Source organism: Euwallacea similis, chromosome 16, assembly GCF_039881205.1.
Source record: "Euwallacea similis isolate ESF13 chromosome 16, ESF131.1, whole genome shotgun sequence".
Classification (NCBI taxonomy): domain Eukaryota; kingdom Metazoa; phylum Arthropoda; class Insecta; order Coleoptera; family Curculionidae; genus Euwallacea; species Euwallacea similis.
In genome coordinates, this window is record NC_089624.1 from 3,734,400 (window position 1) to 3,740,399 (window position 6,000).

Below are 6,000 nucleotides of genomic sequence, written 5' to 3' on the forward strand. Positions count from 1 at the left end.
ATTAACCCTTAACAAAAAAGGCCTCTTAGTGCTTTGTTGCCCAAGTGGCCGTTTTCGAGAAAAAAATAATTTCTCATTCATGTGCCTAGCAAAAACCGGTGTATATTTCCAAATGTGATTTTTTTTAAGGAGAAATTAATGTAATTTTCTATAGTACACCGGTAGTACACCGTTTGTCTTCATGTCTACTACCTCTATTAATAGAAAATTACATTAATTTCTCCTTAAAAAAATTCACACTTGGAAACCTACACTGGTTTTTGCTAGGCACATGAATGAGAAATTATTTTTTTCTCGAAAACGGCCACTTGGGCAATAAAATACCAAGAGGCCTTTTTTGTTAAGAATTGATGGAATATCAAGAAAAAAATATTCATATTAAAAAAAGGCAGTGGCATGTAATTTTTTGAATCAAAAACATTCCATTGAATGGCCGCACGGACGCCACTGGTGTAGGTGGAAATGGTGTGCATACTCCAGAACATGCACATTTATCCCGCCATAACATGTTCTGAATTTCATGTCCGCATCTCAAACCGTTTTTGAAATATTAAAAAAATATTTAAAAAAAAAGGAATTAAACACCCCGTATCTTGGAAACGAAGCTATTTCGGATCTAACTTTATTTGTTCTAAATATTTGTTTTTATGAGCTCTACAACCCCTGAAAGTTTGTCGGTATATTTATGAAACACTCTGTATATACTACGCATATACGCGTAAAATTTATCGATAACATTTTTTCTTACAGTAAATTCTTGACGAGAGATTTAATGTTGGAATAAATATATATAAATAAAATATATGTATTATATAAATAATAAATTTTACCTTTTCTTCATATATGTATGTGTTTCAGTATTGTTACACATCTGAGAGTGGTAGTAAATTTTACTCAAAGACCATTTAATCTAATTAGTATTTTTATTAATATATTGCCGCACTGTGTATTGTGAATTATCCTTTTTAGGGTACACATGACGAAGCGATCCGAACGTGTGAACGCATAAGACTCATACTTGTTTTTGAGGATCTCAGTCGATTCATTCCGCAATTATCTTCCTAAACCTCCATAAATCTTTTGATTTTGTAAAATTGTTTAAGTTTTTCACTCTTTTACTTCGCTATTCTTTTACTCCCATATACAGGATGTCTCTAAAAATTCTATACAAAATTCTGGCACAGATTTTTGAGGCGAAAACATGCCTGAATGAAATAATTTTAAGGTACATATTTATTAGTACAGTTGAAACAGAAAAAATAAAAACATTTAATTAATTTTCAATTGTTAACATTTTTATTTCATCTTTATGTTTTTATGTAAATATAATATTTTTTATTACTTATTTTGCTGTACTCTACGAAGGAAAATTATACATATTATTATACATATAAAGTATATAATGTATATACTTTAAAGATATTTTTAAAAGATGCAGAGAACTTTAATCTTCATATATCTGAAGAAGGAATTCCCGTAGAGACTTGTTCAAGATTTTTTTTTTCATAAAATATGTTGGAAAACATAAATTTAGTCGTAAATAAATTTTACACCGGATGATATAAAAGTTATGAGCTTTTAAAAAAAGTTCACCTAGAGCTGATGGCGCACTCTATAATGTGCATCGAAAATGTAAACGGATTCTGATGCGACATTTTGCTTAGATAGTAGTATGACAAACTAAGTTTGTTTTTTTTCCCTTTTTTTAATCTTCACGTCTTCTCTTCTTTGACGTCTTGTAATTTGAAAACCGTCCACTTTTGGATTTAAGGTAAATTGAGTTACATCGTCATGTTTTCGGCGCAGAAATCTGTGGCAGAATTTCGTACAGACCTTTTAGAGATATCCTGAATATAGCCAATAGTAAAAAGAAAATAAAAATATTCTATCGCAGGTCAGTAGCTAACTTTTGAAAAATTATTAAGAAAGAGAGAATTCTTGCATAATTATTACGAATTGCTCAAACACATAAAACTAAAAAATTGTTGTAGGATTTTTGTCGGTTTTAATCAATGTGGGTTCCAAAGCATTAATGCATTTTTTCAAAATTTTTATCGCAGAATTACGTAAAAGTTATCCCTAAAAAAAGAGAAATGAAAATTGCTAACCACCTTCATGTAGTCTGGCCGGTACGGATCAGGTTCATTGTCGTTCATATTTGATCAAAATGTCGAAAACAAAGGTATACTTTAATTCTCAGACTATTTGCCAACAGATATTTTTCTTGCAAAAGTGAGTGGTATAATGTCGCATGTAAATCTACATCTAAAATGCATTTAAGAGACATAATTTAGCGCATAATTAAAAAATCATACAATGTGCAATCCCACAGTATTTTTTCAATAAGTGCGCACAATTTTTTTTCAAAGCATTATCTTGGTTTTTAATCATTCCAAACGCAAAACTTAAATTTCCAAAAATTGGCTTATACCAGTTTTCGTGTGAATCGCTCATATGTTTCCTGTAACACTAATAACATTAACTAAGGTTGTCTATGTTATGTTAGTACCTTAACGTAAATTAAATCATTTTCCCTATTTTGTCGACATTTGAAACCCACATGACATGACCACCTAGCCCATATATCAAGTGCGACACTTTCCGTTTATGATTACGTCACTCCCTTCGGCCAGAGCAATTAATTTATGTGCAAATTTGGTGGGCGTCTAGATCTCACAAACCGACCAATTTCTACAATGAAAAAAGTGCACGCGTGGGAGCATCATCAGGAACATTTTATTTTTATAATGTTAAACTTTCACTTTCAGACTAATTTGTTGATTGTTGAGTAGATTGCTATGTATTTTGTATGGAACGTAACATAGTTTCCGCTTCCTCTGCTTTATGTTTCTACAACTCAAAATGTGTAATTTTCCTGTGGATATTTGATGTTCGTGGTTGCATTATTATGGGCAATTTGGGAAATTGCCTATTCGGGGAATGACAGAAATCAAGTTTAAAATATAGAGAGTACTATTATGTGATATGAAAAATAAATGTTGCCGGAAAGTTTATTTTTAGTGCTTCTGTTTGGAGAACAACTGGTGAATTAATCACGCGTTCAAATTGCCGTAAGCGCCACTCAGTGTGGCATAAATTAAAACTACAGCTAATTAATGAACGTATACGATCTAATTCAGGGAATTGTTACTGTACAGGGAGTTGTTTAATTGTTGTGCAATGCACCAGTGTATATCCGTGTAATGCAGTGAATTTCAAGTAATTTCTTTATCCTTACTTCTCGATTACGATATGGTTCTTTCACGATTTTGATCAATTATCATGATCTGAGAAACTATAGTATGTTCTGCCTGCTAATTGACTGCTAATTTACATCATCTGCAATGGCGATTGTGTTAAAGCAAATCAGAAGATTGAAGTTGATACGCCATTTTTGGAGATTACTCCTTGTATAATGCTAGAACATGGGAAATAATCCTGAATCACAAATGAGCAAATTTTATTAATACGGGCTTATAAGCATTGAAGAAATTCATGGCATCCTTTAGCAGACATTGGCAAATATTTAAGAGAAATCTCTTGACACTTTCGAAATGTTTTGCATAACTTAACGTTGAAAGTTCAAATCTTTATAGCTCTCAGAGCACTTCTTTGCGTTATGAGTTATGCACTACATAAACCTAGCTTTGGTGTTTCAAGAAATTTAGAAAGTAGGTGCGAAATAAAGAAATATTTAGTGCGAAATTAAATTAAAAAATTTAATTTCACATCAATTAAATTAAATCAAAAATTAAGAAAATTTGTGATTGGAATAACAGAAGAATAGCTCGAATGAAGGTAATGAGGAAGGAAAATTAAACAAACAAACAAACAAATTTAAGTTGGATCAAAATGAATACAAATAAGGTCTTGAGAACCAGGTGCCACTAAGCAGTGGAGTTAAAATCCATTATCATACACTTTAAATTGGAAATTGAAGGTACAACTATACCAAATAGCATGTTGCAGCCTGAGTATGAAATATGACTATCAGAATTTAAATACTTACTCTTATGAGAATGGCGGTGAAAAATAACTTAAGCGCCTTAATTACAAATATAAATCATGGAATGCAATAGTGTTACAAACATATAGGGTAATTTTCAGTTAAATTAACGCATACATAAAAAGGGAATTTGACGGAGGTGAAGCTAATAGATTACTCACTAATCATCCACCTCAAACGACAGTTGAAACGTCTAAAGTTCTCAGAAGTCTTAAAGGATGAAATATCAAAGCAGAATTGATACTGGTTTTCAGTAAGTTGTAGAAATGGAAATGGCAACGTCGCGTTTGGCTTTTGTTTTATAATTCCGCTGTTCCCCGTAAGTCCACGAGTCGAGCTTAAGCCTAAATTTAAATTGACACTTCTATATGCGAAATTGTCAATTTCAACCACAGTTGAGAGGCTTTTGGATTTACAAAGAACACGGTGGTTAATACTTGACAAGCATTGTCATTTGGACCAACTTGTGGCGTTGCCAGAAATTAAGCAAAATCTTTCACTTTTCTGAAATACGTTTAAAATTTTGGAAAAACTAAAACCAAAACGTAGTTCTCAATATCTTAAGCATCAAAATCAATGAATAGCAGTATTAATGTATTTTAACGCAAATTCTTCACTTTAAGATATTTTTAGAGATTAGGCTGGAATGAGCTTGCCCTAGTACTTATCTTAGTTTTAGATTCCCATATTGTAGAGGAACAATTTACTAATCTACAGTATAGAAATTGGTATGGGAATACCAATTTCCTTAGATGTCGCATTATAGTCTAGACATTTCAGTTTTGTCTTCACAATCATATTTTAGCCGGAGATTTCGAAACTTTCCCTGCTGTGCTTCGAACAAAGTCTTTTCGATTTTGTATGCGTTACGTCTACGTTGAAAAGGTCTAAGACATTGTAAAGTACCCCTGGAACACAAAGGAGAACCACAATGCCTCTTGTCTACTCTAGCAAACAAGACTCAGCTTCTTAAGTAATTGGTTTATAGCAAATTGGTGATATTTAAAAACATACACGCTAGACCGATATATTAGGCGTAGATTTAGATGAAAATGAAATCAATCATGGGATGGACCGCATGACTTCTACAAGGTGTCTCTGAACAGAGTGTCATAAATTCAACCACATATTTTAGAACTCAAAATATGATGAAAACTTGATATAAACATTGTATATAAAAAGGCGCTTCGTTCTCGATATACATGGTGTGAAAAGTTGATTCCTGTGGATAGTTTTTTATTAACATTTTCGAAACGTTTCGAGATAAATTAATGAAATTTTATACTTTATTATAACTTTTTAGGCTGTGTTTGAGATTCTATGAAGAAATTGTCACGTTTTTCCAGAGGTAGATAATACAGGGAAGCAGTGCTGAAAAAGCACCTAAACTTTTTTGTACTTAACTTTATTGACGATTGTATAGAAAAAATATTGAATTTGAAGATTTTACATAAAAAAATACTCTTGTTCAAAGTCAAAATAGCTAGAAGTTTGCGAGAAAATTGAGATTTAACAAATTGGTGGATACTATGTTTTATTAAGTAAATATCAGATATCTTTTTTATGTAAAAATCTTCAAATTCAATATTTTCCTATAAAATCGTTAATAAAGTTAAGTGCAAAAAAATTTAAGTACTTTTTAAGTGCTATCTCTTATAATTTATAATAAAATACAACATTTCGTTAATTTATCTTGAAGTGTTTCGAAAATATTAATAAAAAATCGTCCTGTGCAATCAACCTTTCACGCCATGTACAGTGGTGGCCATAAGTATGGAATATTATTTTAATTTGATAAAATATTTATTAAAAAGTATTGAACAAAAATTACACAAATGCTTGAAGGACTTTATTTAATTTCCTATAATTATAACATAAAATTAAGATTTCTAATTGAAAAAGTTTTTAGAAAAATGAAAATGAAAAATTACACTTGAACAAAAGTATGGAATATTTTTTATATCATGGTATGGAGTCTGCCATCTTAAGTAAAC